At 39.0% G+C, this 23,840-nt stretch overlaps 1 protein-coding gene across 44 annotated transcripts in view; it reads left to right on the top strand.

Annotated features, from left to right (window-relative positions):
* Nucleotides 1-23,840, top strand: part of TCF7L2 (transcription factor 7 like 2) — a 236,703-nt gene that overhangs the window by 136,085 nt on the left and 76,778 nt on the right. The gene's annotated exons all lie outside the window — the stretch shown is intronic.

The raw sequence follows: 23,840 nt of genomic DNA, 5'->3' as shown, positions 1-23,840 counted from the left end.
CTCTCCCTTGTTCTCTGCTTTAGCTAAATTGTTTAACCTGCATTTCATCCTCTTCAGAATCACACTCAGGGTATTGTGCTGCCATTTTTCACAATCCCAGTGGCATCACAGGGTGGACCAGACATGGCAGAGTTTGGCAGCTTGGCAGTTAGCAAGCTGCTGCCTCTTAGAATATTTGGAGAGTATAGTACGAAGTGCTTGCAAGCCTCTTTTAAGCTGCTGGTGACCCTCTCCACTTTTTGATTTAAGGGCATCGTAGACTTGAGATACTTGGATTCCTTGCAAGTAGAATATAAACTCTTTGAGGGGCAGGGCCATCTCAATTTTATATTTGCACTCCTAATATATAGCATTGTTCAGTCATTTTCAGTTGTGTCTGACTCTTCATGACCCCATTGGGTATTTTCTTGGCAAAGATACTGGAGTGGTTTGCCATTTCCTTCTCCAGTTTGTTTTCCAGATGAGGAAACTGAGGCAAAAACAGGATTGAGTGACTTGCCCAGGGTCACACAGCTAGTAAGTGTCTGAGGCCAGTATTTGAACTCAGATCTTCTTGACTCCATGCCCAGTGCTCGATATCCACTGTTCTGCCTAGCTGCCCTCCTGGTATTTAGTAAGCGCTTAACAAAATGCTCATTGGATGTTATTGTCCTTCTGAGTTTATTATGGGCAAAGCAAATTAGAAAGAAATCCAATCCCTGCTTTCGTGGAGCTTATGATCTAGTAGGCATATCATTTGTAAATAAGTAAGTATGGTACGAAATAACATCATAAAGATGCCTTAAAAGATGTCTAAGGGAGATAGGGTATTATGTCTAGGTAAAGAGAATTACAAACTGGAGAGAAAGAAGTTAGGGAAATCTTCAGGATGATGGTGACATCTCAACGGGGTTTTCCTCTTAGCTGTGTCACTAGCAAGCGGTGGGACCTTGCGAAGACTCTTGTCTTGTCTGGACACAGGTTTCCTTAAATGGGAATGGGAAAAGTAAATAACTCTTGCTCTTTTTAGAAATGCAATAAGTATATGTTAAGCTCGGTTCATAGAGTACCGTGCAAACTGCTGAGGATGTATAAAGTTTAGCTAAGACTCTGGTCTCTGCTCTCTCATGGAGCTAGTGCTGCAGTAGGAAAATATGACACTAACACAAGTAATAAAAAATATTAAATAATGGATGCTTTAGAGAGTTGAAATATAAAATCCAAGATGAGGTCTGAGGGGTGTGGTCATAAGGAAAAAAAGATAAGGTATACCAAAGTTTAAAAAAAATAAGATTCTATTATTATCAGTTTGGACTGCAGAGCTTTTAAGTCTTTTTCCACTGCAGGCCAAATTTAAAGACTATAAGGGGAAAAGAAATCCCTATCCAGTATAGGAAGCAAGGATTTCCAAGTCTCAGCTAGTTCGTTGGCTTATTTTAAGAAGGATACCCCTTAACCATATTCCAATATGACCAGACATGTTGGACATGGATTTTATTGTATTGAGCTTGCTCTAATCCATGCTTGTTCTTTCAGAGAAAAGGATTGGTAGTGTAGTGGAAAGAATCCTGGCCTGGATGTCATCACAGTCTATTCTTGAGAGGACAAAATCTCTTCCTCTTGTACGTGTGGCCTCCTACATTTGATATTTCCAAATACTCTTGGTAGCATTTCTTGTAGCAGTAAGGGAATCTTGGATGATAAATTTGTAAAACACAACATGATTATGGGCAGGTATTTTCTTGGTGCTAGAAGTTTGCTGGATCTGTTTTTCTTAGCATTAGGAGGAGGTCTTATGGTGTAGTCAAGAATTGAACATTGGACATTGGGCAATGTCAGGATAAGTTTTCAATGTGTCTGCTTCATATTTTCCATTCATTCAGCAAATATTTATTAAGTCCTTATTGTATACAGACAGCTGTGCTAAGTTTTCAGGCAGACGAAAAGTTAAATAAAAGACTTTAAGGGGGTAAATTCGAGAGTAATGTTTTTAATGTGCATGAAAAGGATACCTTCCAAGTAAACCTAAATGATTACATCTGTTGCTGCTATCTTACAAATGTTGAGTGTTTTTCTACTTATTTTAGTGGCATTTATAAGTTTCTCAGTGGTGTTTGTTTAGGGTGTGCCAACAACTCAAAACTTTCTTAAGGAAAGTTACCTTCCCTCCAAGGTTATTCCTAGGATGTGGCACATTTAAACAGCTGCCTCATTCCTATGCTTTGGGGTGTCCCTACTGCTGTTGTACTGGTGACTGGGAGAAGTCCTTGATGAGAGATGGAGAGGAAGGAGCCTGGTATAGATTGTCTCCCTACCCGTATCCCCGACACCCAACTTAGCTCACACTTCCTGTTTTATTTTATTTTTTGCTTTTTCATTTTACTTTTTCCATTTCATCTGCATGCACGTGTGTGAACAGTTGCTGGGTTGGGGTGGACATAGCATGAATTATTTGTGTCCTGTCTAGTCTGCCCTCCTCCCTGCCATACCTTTGCACCTCCTTATCCTTGAAGGGCAAAGTCAAGACACTGAACTAGGATTTGTCTGGCATCTTGGAATGATTGAGTCACAACTTGTCTGGTTATTTAGAGAGTTTTCAAAACCTGTGCTGAGCACCCCATGATCAATTTAAGCATGACAATGACTATCAGTTGGGATTTGGGAAATGATCAGATGGGCTTCAGGATGGTTATTTCTGGCGGTCACATATAGCTGAAGCCTGAGTGACAGAGCTTCTAGTATAAGTGCATAGTGTTGACTCATTCCTCCCTAAATTTATTGCAACAACATATACCTCTTCTGAACCAAATATTGTGATTGTTTTCATTTCCAGGATTCACTTTTGCAGAATCATGTTTTTGGTCAGAAAAATAATTTTTTAAAAATGAAAGAAAAGAAAAAAGGAATATCAGCCTAAGGTAGCCTAAGGAGAATGCTAGAGTTTAGAACTCTTAAACTCAGAAAGATCTGTGTTCTAATTCGAATTTTGACATTTACTAGTCTTGTGACTATGAAGGAATAATTACCTCTCTGAACCTCAGTTTCCTCATTTGTACAATGCAAAGTAGAAGCACCTGTGGTGTTTTTCCAACAGGGTTACTGTGAGGGTCTGATGCAATTATATATTTTATATATAATATATAACATATATATATATGTTATCTATAAAATATCCCTTGTTAACTTAAGGTGCTACATAAATGTTAGTCATTGTTATTGTTACTATTAATAATCCTGGAGGAACACTTTTACTACTCCATTCTTAATATGGAATCCTGAATACAATCAGTTTAATTTTTATAGCAGCATTCCAGCTGTTTCTAAATGTGCTTTTGTTTCTATACAACACATAAGATTTTAGCAAAACATTTTCTAGTAATTCAGCCCTTCTTCACACAATTATTCAATTATTGCACCACAAAGACATTGTCTAGTTTGATGTTGTCAGGAAACGTATTAGCAGAAGTAGTCTGTTATTATCTAATGTTAATAATCGGTTGGTAGAAATGAGAAAAGAGGACATGTAATTGGGACTCCTGTGGCTAACAAGATGTGAATTATGAAAACATTTCCAGGAGTGATTCCAGGTGCTATTATGAGAACCTGTTATTTGCATTTAAAAACATTAGTGGATATTATGATGCCATGAGAGTCACTTGTGAGGAAAAGTAACAACGTTGCCTTTAAAAAAATATAGCTTCGGGAAAGCTCTTGTTTTCCAAACAGTAACATAGCCCCCCTAAACTACTTGCCCCTGCTGGATTGTTTTTTCTCTCTGTAATTAGTCAGTTCCTTTTGGGTTTCTCTCTGACTCAATTCAGGAGAAGTTCATTCAGAGAAATTAGAGCATATTGTTAAATAAGTCACATTTTCATTATCTGATAATAGGAATTTTTCTCTCCATTGCTCAGAAGTCCCCATGGCTGTCCATGATATGGAAACATAATTCATTGTTGACCTTCTCTTGTTGTTAAGGAATTTGCCACCCAGGGTGCTGAATATGGCCACCCCTTATGTGAATTTTCAAAGTTGTTAAGGTCTTAGTCAGCCGGTTCAAATCCAGCAATAGGAGTTGACTTTTGTTGGGGTCAGAATCGACCTCCATTTGTGAGCAACTGGTTTCTCTGGGAATGATGGATTGTGAATGAATGAACCCTTGTATTCCAATATACCCTCTTCCTTCAACCTTAGTAGACAATATAGATGTAGAGGTCAAATTCAGGCAGTTCAAATCCTACCATGATAAAAATCCTTATTTAACAATGATAACAACAACAAAATTCCCAAACGCCCTAACAATGGCTTATCTTTATTTTGCTTTGACAGTAAAATGACTATAAAGCATGAATTTAAATTTAGTTGGGCCTTTGAAAGCCAGTGGGAGGGGGCTTTACTCCTTCTATAGTACATTCCTAAGTTGTCTGGTTTAGAGTATGCCATCTAGTTATGTCATCAGTCATTTCATCATTAGCCCTTCTAATGGGATTTCACATGATCACTTTCTATATATATGGAGATTCCTAGTTGTCCTTCAACCCACCTCTCCATCAGCCTTCTCTACCTTTTTTGTTGAAGGAAGGTCTAAAGGGAAGGAATCTCCTCTCCTTTCTCCTTTCCTCCCTTTGCTGTTCTTTCTACTGTCCCTCCTTTTCTCTCATTTCCTCTTCTTCTCTCCCCCACACTAGTTTCTCCTCCTTTTAGGACCAGGCTCCTCTATGAGAAGTCTAGTTTACCTCTGAAACCACAGGGCTTTGCTAACAGCCTGATGATTCTCAGCTTAGGGCCTCTGCTTGTAAGGTTTCCATGACAGCCTTTTTTTTTTCCCTTGATAGGTTAGGTAGGTGCTTTACATTTTATGCTTTAGCATGTGAATCAACTGCTATTCCCAGAAAATAATTGATGAGCATGTATTTCATGAGCAGCCTGGCAGTTCCCTTGTCTGGAGAGATTACACCGTTAAGAAAAGAGGCTCTCGATTCTCTATGCAAATATCAGATATGGAAATTACCAGGAGAAACTGAACTTTCTACGTGATGGGGTCAAGTCAGAACTTCATAGTATTTGCCCAGAAATAGTATGAGGCAGTGTTATGTTCTATACACGTCAGAAGAATTCGCCCTGCCTCTCAAAGAACTTCATTTCTGTGTCCCAGTGATGTCCATTAGAACTGGATTCCTTTAATAGCATGATACGGCTAATGTCCAAAGTCGGGTATGATGTCTAAATTAGCCACCACATTGTACCCTGTGTGAAATGTTGAAACTTCTGACCTTTAAGGAATGAACTATATTTACTGATGCAAATGATACAAACCTCTCTCTTTTCTTACAAGTTTAGTTGCATAACTGCTGAATGATATTTTCCAGATTTGGGACTTTTGCCTATTCATATCTTTTATTTGTTAAAACCTCTTTCTACCCACTTCCCCCACATCTTGCTTGAGACAAGCACATTTGATGAGGGAAAGTGTCTATCATCATGCTCTCCTTGAATCTTTGCCGCAGTTCCTTTTTTCACAGAAACTAGAGGTCAGATTTGTTTTTCATCAGCTTGAGGTTAGGATGGTTGTGGGTTTAATATGGTGGCTTTTTTTTTTCTTAGTCATTCTTTTAAATATGCTTTTTTAAAAAAAAACAGGTGAAAACTTTCAAGCCTGTACTTCAGATAGTTGCTTTGTCCCCCTAATAGCAATAGACTTTCATACAAATACAGAGAACTTTTATTTAATAAAGGAAGGCTTGTCAGACTCCATTTTTCCTTACTTTATAAAATGTAATGCATTCAGTGGATCATTTTGGTATAAGTTGAAAGTGTCTAGGAATTTAGCCACGAGGATCTAGGCCTTTAAACGTTTTGGGTGAAAATTTTTTATTAGGCTTCTTGCGTTTCCTCCTTTCTGATAGCAAAGCATTCTGTATGAATATGTATAAAGGTGACCATGTTTTTTTGGTGAAAGCAGTAACTTTCTAGTTATGGTGGCACATGTCTATAATCCTAGCTTTTGGGAGCCTGAGGCTAACATATCTCTTAAGAGTTCTGAAGTTTATTAGGCTATGCAATTGGCTGTCCATGCTAAGTTTGGAATCATTATGGTGCCTGAGGTCACAAGTTTGCTTAAGGAGGGGCAAACCATGGGTCAGAAATAGAGCAGGTCAAAGATACTGCATTAATTAGTAATGGTTTTGGGCTTGTAAGTATTTTGCCCTCATGTGGGCAATAGAAGATCCAGTCCTAAACGGGGATGGGAGGGTGGTGGGGAGGGAGGGCGGGGAATGAAATAGAAACTTGCCTATATAAGCTTGCCTTATTCAGGCAGAGCTTATCATCTACATTACACTATTTGACAAAATTTTTCAAACATAATTAGTTCACATCAAAGATAAAGCCCCTTCAGTGGTGTGGAAAAATTGAAAGGAGATAAACGTAGGTCCCCATGACCTCTGAGGGCTGGCCTTAATTCTCCCTTCAGATTTTTCTCATAGAAGATTGCTTGGCCCTTTCCTGAGGGTATTTTTTTTCCCCTTTCATACATATTATTTGAGTATTTTATCATTTTTGTTTTGTTACTCTCCTCTTCTCAAACATATCCAATGGTTCCCCACTGGGCTAACCAAAATGCCTTAAAAATAGTTCATGATTCTAACATGAGATGGAGAAAGACATAAGTCTGAAGTCAGGAGACCTGGGTTCCCAGGCTGCCCCTGATCCCACCTCACCTTAGCTATAATAGGCAAGTCCCTTCATCTTTCTAGACCTTAAATTTCTGATCTTCAAAATGAGAGGGCTGGTCTACATGACCTCCACATTCTCTTCCACTTGGAACTTTTAAGTGCTTCTCTGTAGGATCACAAAATAATGCTTTTGTGTCAATTACGAACCTTCCCTCCAGAATTCTCCCATCCCCACTAATTAAATATCGTAACATAGCATTGCATTTTTGGAAGAAATATATTATCTGTTCCCTTTTAATTCCCATTTAAATTTGACCTCAGGACTGTCTTCATCAATTATATTTCATGTATTATCATCATCATAATGATAGCTAGCATTTATATTGTGGTTAAGCAAATATTTATCTCATTTGTACATATGGCCATCTAATGCTAAATCTTTATCTTACATTTGAGGACCTTAGGGTTTTTTTATGTTTACTAAAGTTTTCAAAATACTTCCCAGCTATCTTTTGAATTCTTTTTTTTTCCTTTATGGTGTATTTTTTCCCAGCAGGGCAGTCTGTACTTTCTATATCACTTGGTCTGGTTCGGAGGCATTAACTTTTGAACATTGCCCAGCTACCTGCTGATGGGTGCTGTAAAAACTCATAAAGAAACAAAAATAGCGGAACACACAGATGTTGTTGTGACTTTATGGGTGGATGATTTTGATTCCTTATCCTTGTTGTGATGCCTGAAGGAATAGAGACAGTGATCTGCTTCCCGTTAGTCAGACACACTTTTCTCAATTAGCTTGAAACTTTGGGCCAGGCTTTCTGTTTGTTTTTATTCCTCTCACTTGGAATATAATAATATTTCACTACTTTGAACTCTACCTTTCCCTCTTACCACAAAAAGTTAAAAAAAAAAAGAGGAATCTATGTCTAGAAATCATCTTTGATAAGTTGGAATAATGTCCAAGGATCTTTAACAGGTGAAATGTTATAGAGAAGTCAAGGGGAATAATAGAAAACCATCAGACTGGGGGTCATGAGTTGGAATCCTAAATCTAATACTTACTAGTCATGTGATCTTGGACAAATTACTGAGATTTCTAAGCTTCACTTTGTTCAACTATAAAGGTAGGATGGCAGCATTTGCACTTATGCTTACAATTACAGTTACAAATAATAATTACCTCAAGGCTGTTGTGAGGAAAGCATTTGCAAACTCTGAAGCCCTATAGAAATATTAACTGCTGTTTTTATTGAGATTATTAATAATTATAGTGTATGTGCTAGTGAGCATGGTGTGGTAGATGATAGAGAGCTGATCTCTGAGTTAGGAAGTCTTGGGTTCAAGTGCCTGTGACGTGTATTGGCTGTTTGACCTAAGACAGTAATGAAAATGATGATAACCATCATAATCATAAATATATTAATAATAGCTAGCATTTTTATAGCACTTTAAGGTTTGCAGAGAACTTTGAAAATATTTTATCTTTAGGATAGCCTCAGGAGGAAGGTGCTATTATTATCCCCATTTTACAGATGAGGAAACTGAGGCAAACAGCAGTGAAGTGATCTTGCCCAGTCTGAGGTCAAGTTTGAACTCAGATCTTCCTTCCAGCTCTCTGTGCATTTTGGCGCCCTCTAGCCACCATCTAATGCCTTAACCTGCTAACTGTATAAAACTTCACATTGTAGAGCAGTGGTAGATACTGCATGGGTGGAGAGTGTCTTTTCACCAAGAATTCCTTATGCTGGTGAAATAATGGGTCTTCACTCACTCCCTGCCTATCACCGGGTGCTAGTAGGCTCTCAAATTACGGATTCTAGATAACAAGCAGTTATCAGAAACATTGGGAACATGTTGTCTATGACCTTGGAAACCCAACCTGAAGTGACTCATTATGGATTGACTTTGATAGTGACATTGGAAGAGGTTCCCTCCCTTGTCTTGCTTCCTTTATGTAGATTTTGGTACAGACTCAATCCAATAAGTGAATAAAGGCTGTGAGAAGAGACATCTCAATATTGCTTAGTAAGGGTCAAATGAATGGAGTCCAAAAAAGTGAGGAGAGCACAGTTCAATATCTTATGGAGGAACTGGTGAAGGCCTTCTCTCCAGGAAGGGCCAGATGTATTCTTTTTCATTCAATAACTAATTTACTGAGTTCCTACTACACTGGGCAGGGGAGATTGGAGGTGGGGATGGGGAAGTAACTGATTTTGATGAGGGCATGGCTTGTGGGCCCTGGTCATTTTATGTTTATCTTTTATTATTTCCGACCACTTTTTATTCATCACTTAATTTATAAACTGGCAATGCATTGAACATAGAGCTTGAATAGCCTGTGCTCTAAAAATTTAAAACCAGGACATTCATCTCGTTAAAAATGTTTTAAATTTGGCTCAAGCTACATTGCTTAGCTCTAAAAATAGCACCTACAATCCAAAAGAAGAAGAGAATGAGGGGAAGGCAGTTATTTAGATTCTAAATTTTAGAGTGTAATGTGTTCAAATTCCACATATACATACATACATACATACATACATATAGATGCATGTATGTGTTAGTGTGGTGAAAACCTTCTGAAAACATGGAGTGATATGTGTGGTGTGAGAACATTCTAAAATGTAAGATAATAATTATAGCCAGCATTTATAAAGCACCAACTCTGAGTTAGGCACTGTGCTAGGCACTTTACAAATATTACTTCATTTTATCCTCACAACAACCCTGAGGAGTAGGTGCTATTATTATCCCCATTTGAAGCAAACTGAGCTTAAGTGACTTGCCCAGGGTTACATAGCTAGGCCATATTTGAATTTCCTGATAAGACAGTAAGGAAGGGATTTTCCAAATCATCTATTTCCTCCTCTTCTGCCATTTGTCCTCTGGAAAAGCTCGTGGGGAAGGTCTTTTCGGTGTATTTTGTCCCATGAAAGAGAACAAGGTTAATTTCCTATATTACGGGGTTCTTCCTAGAAACAATTGGAAGGTTAAATCTGCTACTTTGCAAAGTAGAGTCACTGATTTGATAAAGAAAAACAGGGTGACTGTAGTTATGAAGCTGTAACATTCTCTCAATCAGTCTCATGCCTTCCTAGTGACTCATATTTCTGTTTGCAAATGGGTGGTGCCTGCCATGCTAGATATCCTAATCTTGGAGGCTTTGGCCTTCCCCAGTGGGGCCAAATACTCCAATACAAGGGAAGAGACATCCTCCCAAGCCACCCTTTCTTGCTAGTGAATGTTCGGTAGCGAGGTTCCTTGAGATTGCTGCTCTATAAGTTGGTCTCCACCAACAGTGGAAGCTAATGATTCTCTTTCCTACTGTGGAAATTTAATCATTAGGTTGATTTAATTAGGTCTCAAACTGAGATTGTGCAATTGAATGGCTGGAACAGAAGGATCAGGTGCTGTATTCTTTCACTTAGCTCGAAATCTGCATTGGTATCTTGTCTCATCCTCCCAAATCCCCATTTTCATCAATCTCATCTTGTCTGGACCGCCTTGTACCCACGGGTTTCATTCTGATCGTAGTTGTCCAGTTACTGCTCAATTGTCATATGCACCTCTCTCAGCCCTTCTAGTTTGTATGTAGTTTTTCAGCTGGTCCTGTGATTTCCTATGATTATCTCACCGAAGGACTTAACTCTACTGTGGCTCAGTAATACTTGATCTGAAATTTACTGTCTTACAAAGTTGCCTGGGGCATTGAAAGTCTAAATGATTTGCCCTGGGTTACATACTGGATGGGCAGCTGGGTGGGGCAGTGGATAGAGTTCATCTTCCTGGGTTCAAGTCTGGCCTCAGACACTTACTAGTTGTGTGACCTTGGGCAAATCACTTAATTCTGTTTGCCTCAGTTTCTTCTTCTATAAAATGAACTGGAGAAGGAAATGGCAGACTACTCCAGTATTTTTGCCTTTTAAGAAGATCCCAAGTGGGGTCATGAGGAGTTGGACACCACTGAAAAATGATTCAACAGCAGCAATAACACCACCACCACCACCACACTGCATAGGTGTCAGAGGTAGAATTTGAACCCAGGCCTAGCATACTTTGTGATCAGCCAGATGTCTGCTATACCATGCTGCCGGTATATAAAAGTATTAGAATGTTAGAAGTATAAAGGGAAAATGTGCCCTCAAAGAATCATGCAGAGTCAACGTAAGCTAAATATGATTGGGCACCATTTTAAAAATATCACTGTCAGAACTGACCTGCCCCCCCCAAAAAAAAAATCTCAACTTCTGTAACAGCATGGATTTGTAGATGAGCTTTGTGTAAAGTGGGGAGGGTTAGCTAACATATATGATAACAGTGGTCCAGTCTATGCCAATGGACTGAATCTAATAACATGAGATTTAATAGCAATAAATGTAAACTGTTGGACTTGGGTTCAAAAAGTCAGCTTCATCAGTAATGGTGTGGCCATGGCTACAGAGCATTTTGTCTGAAAAGCATCTGGTAGCTTTGGTGGACTGTAGGCTTCATATGAGGGAGGAGCCTGGACAGCAAATGTGACCTAGGACTGCATTAAGAGAGATGAGACGGGGCAGCTAGGTGGCACAGTGGATAGAGCACCAGCCCTGGATTCAGGAGGACCTGAGTTCAAATCCAGCCTCAGACACATAACACTTACTAGCTATGTGACCCTGGGCAAGTCACTTAACCCCATTGTCTGGCCAGAGAGAGAGAGGGAGAGAGAGAGAGAGAGAGAGAGAGAGAGAGAGAGAGAGAGAGAGAGAGAGATGAGACTTGGGAGATAATGGTGCCACCGAACTCTGCCTTGGTCAGAGAACATCTGGACTATTGCATTGACTTCTACATCTTGGGAAGGACATTGAGAAGCTGGAAAGAAAAGAACAGCCAGAGTCCCAGACTCTGGTTCATATGTGGGAGGACAGAATTACTTCTTTTTTGAGGAAATGGAATGTTTAGCCTGGAGAAGAAAAGATTTTTGGGGTGTGATGATAGTATTTATTAAAAACTTACTTTGTACCATGCTGTGTGATAAGGGCTGAATATATAAATACAAGCAAAATCATACTAGCTGTCTTCATCTTTTTTATGTATGACTGTCATCTGGAAGAGGGAATAGACTTATTCTGCAATGCCATTCAACAATGGGTAGAAGTAGATAAGGGGGAAAAAACCTTCCTAATAAATAGAGTTATCTTCAAATGGTATGAACTACATTAAGAAATCTTCTCCCCACCCACACTTGAGTTTGAAACACAAAGGGCAGATGAGCTCTGAAACATGTTCTAGTTCTGTTAATACTTCCTGTATGCCGGGTCTAGTTGTTTTTTTTTTTTCTCCCAAGTTCTCTTCCACTATGACTTCCCTCACCCTCCTCTTGTGAGATACTCAGTTAATAACAATGACTGACAGTGCCTTCAACTTAGATCATTATCTCCTAGTAAGTTATGAATCCTTAGTTGATCTAAAATCTAACTTCTGCCACCATATTCTTCCATCCTACTTTGGTAGAATTTTCAGTGGGAATAGGAGAAGGGTTGACTTTGACCATCTTTTTGCCTATTACTCACAGGGACTTTACTATCTGGAGCTTGTATCTCACTTAGGATCTTGATTGTCAATATCCAACTCTTTGTTCAACAGCAGACATATATCGTGCATCTTCTATATCCAAGGCATGGACTGTGCTCAGGGTAATGAAAAGTAACTTGTTCTGACAAGTAGTTTAGTGATCCCTGCTGTAAAGGATAGATCCCCATACTGAAAGATTGAATGGTTGATCTTATCCCAGGTTTATATCATCCTAAGACAACATGAGCTGTGCTAGCCCAGTTTCACAAAACCAGAATTCTTGCCAGTGCATCTCTAATCAAGAAAAATGATGTCTAATTATTTTAACCATGGACGTGGGTAACATCTCCACAACAAACATCAGTATAAAAGGCAGAAGGGGGAGTGTTTTGGTTTTATGAGCCCTGTACATTAGGATTGCTGCAAAGGCTGTGTGATTATGGATGTCATGTGAGTCTTCCATGAGAATGATGGGAATGACAGTCGACTTCAGCCTGCTCCATGACTCAGAATTTCCTGGGTCCCTTGACAGCTCCCAGTGGAAGAGAATTTTTTTTTAAGAGTTAATGAAAGGAGATTTATTTAGTGATAGCATAGAAAGGATAATCACCAAATCCCTCAGGCCTCATCTACTATAAGATCCTCTCTCCTTTTACTCATAGAAGCATTCATCAGTGAAATCCCCTCCCACCTCCAAAGTAAGCCTTTTCCCCCATCCTCCATACCCACTCTCCTGTAGGCTCTTCTCTTCCTGAGACCGAAAAAAATCGCAGAAGAAAAATTTTAATCTTGCCTTTGCTTTTGTTAGTAGAAATTTTGATGTTACGAACAAAGAAGGCTTAAAGAATCCTATTCTGCACAGTAATTGCAGGCTACACTTTGTAAACTTACATGTCAAAGTTAGCTCATATTTATATGGCACTTTACAGTATAATTGCTAGCATTTATATAGCGTTTTAAGGTTTGTAAAGTGCTTTACAAATATCATCATTCTTAAGCCCCTTCTGTGGTATGCACTCTGGGCACAATGAGGCTTGAAGACATTGATAGTAGCTCCAGGAAACTCTTCTTTTTTCGAAGAATACGGTCATAGGAAAAGTAATTATGTCAATAAGTTCTAAGAAAGGTGAATGACCTGAACACCCAACACCACCCTCCAGTAGCACCACCATCACCATTAGTATTACTGACATTTTTATAGTGCTTTAAGATTTGCAAAGAATGTTACGTACATTATCCTGTTTGATTGGAAAGAATTGGTTGACCTCCCCCCTTCTTTATCAAAAATAAATTCTATCCTTACAGTTCCATTTACAAGCTGAATGATATGATGATGATGATTATGATGGTAGCAGCTAATATTTATATGGAAGTTTAAGGTTTGCAAGTTGCTTTACAAATGTTATCTCATTTGATCCTCTTACCTCCATTTTACACTTGAGAAAATTGAGGCAGACGGAAGTGACTTGCCTAGGGTCAGACAGCAAGGAAGTGTCTGAGGCTGAATTTGAATTCAGATCTTTCTGACTCTGAGTCCAGTGCTGTATCCGCTGTACCACCTTGCTGCTTCTAAGTGAGAGGAATCTATGGCTGAATGAAATAAAGAGATAGGTGTGATTGTGCTGAAATGCATGCCAGCTGTCATTGTTTGTTTGGGAAGTCTTTGAGAAGAACCTATTTAAAGGAGGACCTTTGCTGCATTAGTAGGGAAATTCAACACATTTGAATTGAGAAAATGACCTATCTTGAGAGTGGACAGGATAAAGGTGTTTGATCTGGGATGCAGAAGCATTGGGAATAAGACACTTTTAAGGAAAATGTAGATAAATGTTGGTAGATTACTATCCTAGTTATCAAGGAGTTTCAATCTTGAGCTCAGTTGAATCTTAGCAGCCATATTTGTAAAGCACTTAGCACAGGGCCCCACACATATTAGGTACTTAATAATTGCTTATTCTCTTTCCCAGGGACACTTTTCTTTCCCCCTTTTTCTTGTTTATTCAATCTGTGCTAACATTTATCCATTATCAAGTAATGCTAGACTGACTTTTGGTTATGTAAACCTAGAAAAAGATGATTTAGATGTGAAGTTTAATTGTATTACTTCTAAAAGTCTTATGATGATATGTGCTGGGAAAAGAAAATCACAAGAAACAAAGCCATTTCCGGTTGCTCAAAATATCTAGGAATTACTCTGACATTAATCTCGCCTGTGGAATCATTTGCACTTATGAGAGAGAAAGAAATTTGGGTGGTTTTGTATTTGAAATTGATAAATTGAAAACAATCTTAACTTTGTGATATTTGGTCTACCCAAGGCACACCACAAGAATACTTACTTTTACATATACTCCTCTCCTAGGATATGATACATTGTTAATTTCTCTTTAATAATTCAGTAGCATGTCACCTGCAAATCTAGGTACTTGGGAGTGACAGGTCTGTTCACATTACTAGCCCTGAAGAATAAAAAAAAATCCAGGACATACTTTTATCTTTGGAAAGGCAGAAGTCAATGCAGATGGAACTTTTCACACTGGTAGCCTTAGACATAAATGGCAGATGATTCAGGGGCCATGGAATGATGGTTAAGAAAGAAACAAAGGAAAGAAAGGGGACATTTTTAAGAGCCAATTTTAAAAGTTCCAATGTTTAGACATAGGTTGCATTTTTTACACAGTTACAAATGCCTTGTGTTTTGCATTTTGTTGTTTTTTTTTAAAGTCAATTTATTCTAAATTTGCAAAACAATTTATTAGTGTCCTGTAGGAAATCATCTTGCTTAAAATTTTTCCTTTAGGCACATGTGTTCACAACTGAGATGATTAGCAAAGAGAATGGATTGTGTGCCACTCCCACTCTGCTATGAACAAACTGCTTTCTGTGGCTCAGTTTCTTCACATGTAAAAAATAAGGGAGTTGGACTATATGTTCCCTAAAGTGCATCAGATTTAAAATGATCTAGCTCTAAAAATCTCCGGTTGTGAATCTATAGAGAAGTCTATTCCAAAGCTGATGAGTAAGATTGAATTTTCTCAGTGACTCATTTTCTCTCCCACCTTTCTTAGACTCCTCCCCTGCACTCCCCAGTGATGCTGGAAAACTACTTTGCCTTGGTCAGAAAGTCTTCAGAGCTTTCTTCAGAGAACCACTATTTTATCCAGGACAGTTATCGTGGCCTTTCTAAGCTACCTGTGCCTTTACCAGCCCCTTTCCTGGTTGTTTTATTTTATTTTATTTACTTACAGTCATTCTCTTATTACCAGAAGTGATAAGTCCATACCAAATTCAATGTCTAATATAAAAAGGGTTTGTCGAATGGTTACTAATTGATCTTTATCCCATCTTTATGAGGTAGATAAGGGGGACTACTCATCCATTTTGATGGAGGAAACTGGAAGAGAAAGATCATGGTCAAAGACACTTAAGGTAGAACAGAGGAAAGATTAATATCCTGAAACCAATGACTGCTCTTCTTTTTCAATTTTTTTCTTTGCAGAAGGCAACCTTTCTAGGAGACCACCTGTTGAGAACTGACAAGGCCATTTTCTTTCATGTGGATTTAAGATGCAGTTTTTTGGGGGGGAGATAGACATTATATATGAAGGACATCGGTCAAATTCACAAAAAATCCCATCATAACTAGCCCCTGAATTAATGATTTGTACTGGAATCCTGTTATAATTAGTATGATATGTGGTTAGAAATTTCATGACCTGTTTGCAGGACCTAGAGATGAAACAGAGTAAATGAACTAGACTTTGAAGTCTCTGTCTCTCTCTGTTTCTCTGTCTCTGTCCTTGTCTCTCTGTCTCTGTCTCTCTCTCTCTCTCATTCTCTATATATCACTCTCTCTGTATATATGTATATATGTGTGTGTATACATACACACATACACATACATATGTATTCTTTATTTATATATCAGTCATCCCATTTGAATCTCACAACCCAGTGAGCAGGGAAGTAGGGGATAGAAAAATGCCTTCAAAGTTAGGAAGATCAGGGTCTTCGGACATAGGCTGATTATATGACCCTGGATAAGTCCCTTGCTGTAGGTAACTCTTTAGGTTAGAAGTTACAAAGAAGAGACTGACTTGCATTGACAGGACTTTCCTTACCAACCCACCAATGAAAAAACAGAGCTCCCTCCTCTGTGGCCTGACTCTATGAAATAGGCACTTTCAGTAGTCTTATTCCCATTTTACAGATGAGGAAACAGATTAAGAGTGACTTGCCTATGGGTGCATTGCAAAGAGCAGAGGTGGGATTAGAACCCAGATCATCCTGACTCCCCAGTCTGGCATACTATCTACTGTGCCTCTGGCCTTGAGTCCTGGAGCTGATATTTATTAGCTGTGTGACCTATACATGTCATCATACATAATTAAGAACAATTACCAGTGATATTGATAATGATGAGTAAATTAAATATTTACTAAATACTATGTATAAGGCATTACCGGGGTTACTGGAATTTGCACTTGGAAGGAAACTTGGAGACTATTTTCATCAACCCTTTCATTTTCTAGATGAGTAGGTTGAGGCCCTTAGAAGGGAAGTAAGTGGTACCAGGTTACACATGGCTGATTGAGCAGAAATGATGTTCCTTGAACCTATAAAGTGACATGAAATTGACACGTTAGTCAATTTCTGATTATGCACAGGACGTTGTTAAAAGTGAAGTCTCATGCAGTAATCCCCTTCTCCACTACTTTTTCCTGTAATCTGTTTTATCACTTTAGATTTTAGACTTGTAAAGGATATCAGAGGTCATTTAGTGTAACCTATTTTTTGTGATTAGGAAATTGAGACCCAGAGTGGTTAAGGAACTGAGATTCTTTACTAGACAGTCTTCTGTGTCATTTCTTCGCTGCAATTTAGGAGCAGTTAGATGTTTGTTTTTTTCCCCATAAATTATGGAGGTTGAAGGCAAGTATTTGAAGGGTAAATACTGCTTGATGTCAACTCCAAAGAGTTCTGCTTTCACCTTCCTCTCAGGCCCTGCAATGTAAACAGTGTGCAAACAGATCCTTTGATTATTTAAAGTAACTTAGATAATCTAGAACTAGAGAAAGTACTAGTTATACCAGATTCTTAGGTAACCAGGTGATAGAAGCACTGTTATTAATGGCTAACTGCTGTGACATAGAACTAGCTCCATCACACAAGACCTTCCTGGCTTAATTATCTGTGGAAGTGATTTTACTGATACGTCCTGTCAGCTAACAGGTGAGCTTGCTGACTAGGGAATCTCCTTAAGAAAACAGGAGATTAAACCAGAAGGTGATTATTTACATTTGTCTTTCATTATGAAAGATGGAGAATTTCTTGAGTCTTATATTTGGAAGTGAGCTTGGAGGTCATTCTAGTCCATTGCCAAAATTGATTCTATAAGATCCCTGACGAGTGGTCAAACCAGTGTCTGCTCTGCTACTATGAGTAATGGCAGTGAGTGCCTTCTAAAACAGCCGCTGTTGCTGGTCATCATAAAGTGTTAAAAATATCCTTTGTGGGGTGGCTAGATGGTGTAGTGAATAGAGCACTGGCCCTGGAGTCAGGAGGACTTTAATTCAAATTTGGCCTCAGATATATCACACTTGCTTACTAGCTGTGTGACTCTGGGCAAGTCACTTAACCCCAATTGCCTTACTAAATATATGTGTGTGTGTGTGTGTGTGTGTGTGTGTGTGTTTATATACACACACACACATATGTATACACACATATACATATATGTGTATATATATATATATAAAAGTATGTAGTATAGTGTATGTGTGTGTGTGTGTGTGTATATACACACTAAAACACACGTATATTTCCTTTGTGTAAGATTGTAGATTTAAAATAAGGATGGAACTCAGAAGTTAACTACTCTAATCCCTTCACTTTTCAAGTGAGGAAATTGAGGCCCAAGATCCTGAAGAGCTTGTTTAAGGTTATGAGATACCAAATTGTAGAGGATAACCTGCCCTTTGTCTCCAAATCTGGCATTCTCTCCATTGTACCATGTGACCCAAAATCTGCCTCCTAATTAAAATCTATTGGTCCTTATTCTATCCGTTAATAAGTAGTCTTATCTCTCTTCCATCTGATCACCCTTAAGATATTTGAAAACAGTGATTTTCCATCCTCTAAATCCTCTTCTTATATAGGCTAAATATCTCCTATTCATATAGCATCGTTTAGGTCATTTTGCCATAATGTTTGTTCCTTAGGCATACTTTGGTTTGTTCCTTTTGTAATGTGCCCCCCATACTATGAACTAAACACAATAGCCTGGATATGCTCTAATTAGTACCTAGGATAGTAAAAGTATTGCCTCCTTTGAACTGGCCACTATACTTTTGTTAATGGAGATTAAAGTGACATTGCCTTTTTTTGGCGGGGCGGGGGGGGGGGGGGAACCACCTCCTATAGAAAGTTCTTTCTACAGCTTTGTTTCTAAGCTATTAAGATCTCCCTTTCCTTGTTTGTGGTCCTGCCTTACAAAAGAGAAGTTTGTTCCAAAATTGATCTCAAACTTGATATGTATTTTATTGTAGTATTTTTTTGATCTTGCAGAGAGATAAGGATTCCAAGCCCAGTTTGATGGTCAATTTCCTGTAGCTGAAATGCCTGAGAAGATAGAATGGGACAAGGAATCTAGAACCCTGAGTTCTAATCTTGACTGCGCTACCCAAGAGCCTTGTGTCCCTTGATAAATCAGTTCACCTCCAAGTGCCTCTTTGTAATACAGTTCAACAAATATTTATTAAATGCCTACATTGAATAAAACATTCTCTAGAGGGGCTTTGTCAAATCAATGGATTAGCCAGGCCCACGGATTACAGACTTAGAGCCAGACAGGACGTTGGAGGCCATGAAGTCCAACCTCCTCATTTTAAATATGAGCAACTGGATGTTGAATGAAATATAGTGGCCGAGGGACAGAGAATTAACCTTGAGTCTTTATGAGGTCAAATGATATGATATGAAAATAGATAGATATGAAAATGTCCTTTAAAGAAAGAATCTTCTTTAGTTATAACCACCAAAAGATTTCTGCATGTTATCCAGAAAGAGTGGCACATCTCTGAGGACAGTTTCCAGCCCTTCTCCCAGGTCCCCCAACTTTTCCCAGATTAATCCATTATTTTCATTTCCCTTTCTCACCTTAGTCTAACTAACCACAAAAAAGCCTCTCTTCTAGGAATCCAAGGGTAGGGGATCACTTGGGTAAATTTTGATGAGTAAGTCAATACATGAGTAAGGAATGGTTCACTTCCTTCTCGCTAGTTATTAATACGGATTTAAAACCTAGCTACACCAAGTTACTGGGTTAGAGCTGTTAAACTCTTTTGATGGCGACACAATAGGGTGTGTGCTAAAGCATAAAGTTAGATAAGAAAATGCCTGCTTTGTAATAGCTCATGCCATTTTCATGGAAATACTTGCAACAAACTTTAAAAAAAAAGTCCACCCATCTGAATCCTTCCTCTTATTCCTGGTTTCTTTCCTCTTCACTGTCTTTACGGTAACTTCTGATTAGTCATCACAGACTAGCAAAGATCACTGCCTTGTCCCTTCTGACTTCTTGTTGACCTGCTCTTTTGCTGGACCGTGTCCCATTTGAGGCTGGCCTGACAAAATGCCTTTCTAGGAGGGTTCACATGCCTGAGGCTGCAGGCTGAGGGAGGTGTCACTTACCCTAGAAAGCCGTGGGAGGCCTTTGTCCTGAAAGTGCCATGGTGTGAGGGCCCATGCTCAGACGGGAAGTGAAATTGTTGGTAGGGGAGGAAATGAAACTTTCCCTGAGTTTATTAGACCACATCCTATAAAGCTGTTTATTTTTATATAGAATCACATGTTAGAAGTGGCTTTGTTGATAGTGTAGTCTAACTTCGCACAGCCCCCTCACCCTCAGTTTTCAGAGGTGTAACCTGAGGTCCCGAGGTGAAGTGATTCAACCAGAGTCACAGAGACAATAAAAGGCATTGCAAAGATTAGGATCTATGTCTTTGCTGTCTCTCTTTGTCCAGGTCTCTTTCTTCCCTCCACTATGCTTCACTGCCTCTCCTTCCCTACTACGCAAAGTGGATCATCATATTATAAAGATTTTTATTGATTATTATTCATTAGCCTGTCAAGACATGAAGGGGCCCAGCATATCCAAACAAATGAATAGAAATATAATTTACTTGGTTGTTATACATGTGCCATGCGTTAAGTAATCATTCAATAAGTATCTAAGTCTCCTAGTCTTGAATGGCCCTGATCTAGGTACTAGGGAGTATGTAGAACTATATAAGAAATGATCCATGCCCTCAATAGGCTTATAATCTAATCAGACATGTATAGAAAGAAGTAATGGAACTGAATTAGAGTGTGGTAGTAGACAGGAAGTGTGGAGAGGGTCCAGGGCAAAGTCTGACTTTATACATAGAAATGTTAGAGGTGATTATCAGCTGTGCAGAATAGTTCAGAGCCCTGTTCCTTAAAATAGCCAGCTTCCCTAGTGCCTTTTAAAGGTCATTCTATTTGTCTACACCTTGTCAGCAACACAAATTTGATTCAGTGAAGGGTACTCTTGCCAAAGCAAACTCACTTGGGAGTGCCCAGTCGCCAGTGAGCGAGGATTGAATAATGGATCATTCAAAGTCAAAATGGAGAAAGCGTTGTTGCTGAAAGGGAATTAGAGATTATCTAGTCCAGCCCTATTATTTTTCAAAGGAAGGAAGGAAGGAAGGAAGTATGGAAGGATTTATTAAGCACCTATTATGTATGCTAAATACTTTGCATATTTTATCTCACCAATTATGGGAGGTAGATATTATTATTATTGTCATCCCCGTTTTATAGATGAGGAAACTGAAGCAGACAGAGGTTAAATGCCTACTGACTTGAGGCCCAACAGTTTATCCACTGCACCACCTGCTGCCTTTCAGAAAAGAAACTAATGACCCAGCTTTTTCCCCGAAGCCCACACAGTGAGTTCGTGGCAGTGTCTGATGTATCTCAACTCCAGATCATGAGTGCTTTCTCTGATAGTGTGCTACCTTTTACATCGAATGTGACCTTTTCTTTCCATCAGGAAGATTTCTTCCATACATGAAACATTTATTAAATGCTTACTGCATGCAAAGTTCTGTGCCGGGTACTGGGAGTACAAAACTAAAAACCATATCCCCTGTCTTAAAACAGCTTTCCATCTAATAGCCAGAACATTATTTTTGTTGGTCAAAAGTGTTCATTGTTTCCAGAATTCTTTTGGCTATTCCAACCTTACCTTCAAGCTGATGACTGGGCTTTTCTTCTTGGAAAATGGGGTTCAAGAGCCACCTCGGACATCCATTAGCTGTGTGGCTCTGGTGAAGTTACTTACCTCTCAAGCACCATAGTCAGTTCTTGAAGTCTTAAGTTGCAGAATAGATGCTTAACTTCATTGGTAAAAGAGGGAGTTTTCTAGCTGTATTAATGAAGTCAAGCTCTGGTCCCTGGCTTTTCACAAACATTTCATTTCATACAGATTGGATGCTTTGCTATTCCCCCAACTCAGGATGCCATCTCCTACCCCTGCCCCACACCTGGAATGCTGTCCTCCTCATCTGCCTCTTTCAGTTTCCTTAATTTTCTTCAAGATCGAATTCAGTGACTTCCTCCATGAAGCTGGTCTTAACCCTGTCCAGCTGAAAATATCCTTTCCTTACTCTAACGTTTGTAGCACTCATTGCCTTATTTTCCCTCGTTCCCCTTCACTAGTCTGAATTATACTTTTTTGTGTTCATTTTATTAGCCCTACGTGGCTATTCCTTGTTTTCTTTGTATCACAAGTGCCTTACGCATAGTAAGCATTTACTCAATAGTTAATTTAACCATTATTATTAATATTGCTAATAGTAGTTCTTAATTATGTGCAATAACATGAATAGATTACAGAGCTAATAAAACCAGCTCCAGGACTCAAATATAAGTGTCCTGACCAACATATCAGTGGCATAGTAGATAGTGTGGAGGACCGAGGAATCAGAATGTTTTGTTGTTCAGTCATGTCCGACTCCTTGTGACCCCATTTAGGGCTTTCTGGGCAAAGATACTGGAGTGGTTTGCCATTTCCTTCTCCAGCTCATTTTCCAGACAAGAAAATGGAGGCAGACAAGGTTAAGTGACCTTGCCCTGCATCACACAGCTAGTAAATGTTTGAAGCCAGGAACATGAGTCTTCCTGACTCCAGGCCCTGTGCCCTATCTCCTGCGCCACCTGAGTTCTAATTCCGTCTCTGCCATTTACAGTGTAACCATGGTCAAGTTATTTAATCGCTCTTAACCTCAATTTCCTCATCTGTAAAATGGGGAATAAGACTACCTGTAGTACCTATTTCATAGAGTTAGGCAGTGGGAGATAGTAGTCTGTCTTTTCACTGACATAGGGAACTCCATGGTCAAGAAATTCTCTCTGTCAATGCAAATCAGACTTTTCTCTGTCAGTTTCTCATCTTAGAGGGTTAGCTAAAGCAAAGGGTACTTAAATGACTGATCCAGGGTTCTGTCATCAGAGTGTCAGACAAAGGATTTGAACTCTCTTCTTCCTAGCTTTGAAGTCACCATTCTATCTCCTACTCCCCACTCCTTCACTGCATTATGTAATTCAAATGAGGTGATTGATATATAAAACAAATGAATATTTATGTTTGTGTGTATATGTGTATATGTATATATATACATTTTTCATATATAAATATACAGACATATACATGTATCTAATGTTTTCAAAAACTTTAAAGATCTGAGAGATGTCAGTTATTTTTCCACTACCCAGTACAATTTCTAGATGTGAGTTCAGTGACTTAGATACCAGTCCTGACTATGTTACTAAATTTGTGATCTTATTCAGATGCTTTCTCCTCTCTGATAAGTATTTAAGATTTTCCTCATCTGCAAAAGTTTGAGTTGGACTAGATGTTTTCCAGGCTTCCTTATAACTCTACAACTGGATGATTTTTGTGAGCTCATAGATAAGTATTGACAGTGTCTCTGGGGTGCTTGTATGCAAATGAGACACATAGAGAAAGAAGTGATTGGAATCTCACTAGAGTAGAGGCGGGGATTCGTTCCCATTCTTCATCCAGGCTCACTTGCCTTCACTCTGTGGATTTGTTAGGCTGTCATTGATTGGATTCAGTTCTTATTTCGGCCCCTATCACCATTTCCCCAGTCAGCCATAATTCATTGATTTTCCTTCTGCCTCGTATTTCAAAGTTCAGGAATGGCAGAGATGACTCAGGCCTGGAGCCTTAGATGCGTGACACCATACAGTTAGCACCCTTTTTATTATGCTGGGCCCTCCCATTTTGTCATCATGTGAAGATACAAGTCTGTTTTTAATGGGTCGCATTGAGGTAGGAGAGATGATGCATTAACCCAGGATGAGATCATTTTGCAAGATTTTCTCCGTTCCACACCCACTCACCTTTCCTTGTTTTCTCTTTCCAGTTCCCCTTTGCACACAGGAATGCTGTAGTTGGCATCGGTGAGGCCACCTTCTCCATGTACAGATGTGTTCTCTGGCTGCTTCTTCTCCTGCCTTAAAGTAGGAGGAAGTTTGCCTTTGTATGAATCCCTCAGCTTTACCCTTTAACCTGAATAGATAGCTTTGTTGGTT

The sequence above is a fragment of the Phascolarctos cinereus genome, unplaced genomic scaffold (assembly GCF_003287225.1).
Source record: "Phascolarctos cinereus isolate Bilbo 61053 unplaced genomic scaffold, phaCin_HiC Scaffold_3;HRSCAF=262, whole genome shotgun sequence".
Taxonomy (NCBI): Eukaryota; Metazoa; Chordata; class Mammalia; order Diprotodontia; family Phascolarctidae; genus Phascolarctos; species Phascolarctos cinereus.
The sequence above is the reverse complement of the archived record's forward strand: the minus strand, read 5'-3'. Positions and strand labels throughout refer to the sequence as shown.